This window comes from Etheostoma spectabile, chromosome 3, assembly GCF_008692095.1.
Source record: "Etheostoma spectabile isolate EspeVRDwgs_2016 chromosome 3, UIUC_Espe_1.0, whole genome shotgun sequence".
NCBI classification, from domain to species: domain Eukaryota; kingdom Metazoa; phylum Chordata; class Actinopteri; order Perciformes; family Percidae; genus Etheostoma; species Etheostoma spectabile.
The window spans coordinates 27,008,640-27,008,936 of record NC_045735.1 but is presented as its reverse complement, the minus strand read 5'-3'; positions in this window follow the sequence as shown (position 1 = coordinate 27,008,936).

The following is a 297-nucleotide window of genomic DNA, read 5'->3' as shown; positions in this document are numbered from 1 at the left end:
AGAATCTGAAGGCCTTGCCACATACGTAATACATAATATTCATTACAGAAATTATTGCAATTTTTAATAAAGTATATATGCCATGCATGCCAGTATGTATTCAAATATATGAACATTAGGTGATGAGTCATTATATGGTGTATATATTCAAGGAATGATGAAAATACAGTATATGACAATGCAAATCTATGTAGTCATTCCATATGTGCAAAATGTTGTAATAATTACATATTTTAACATATATCAACTAATGTTCTATGAATGATAAAGGGTGGCTTACTGGTTTTAGTGTGTGTG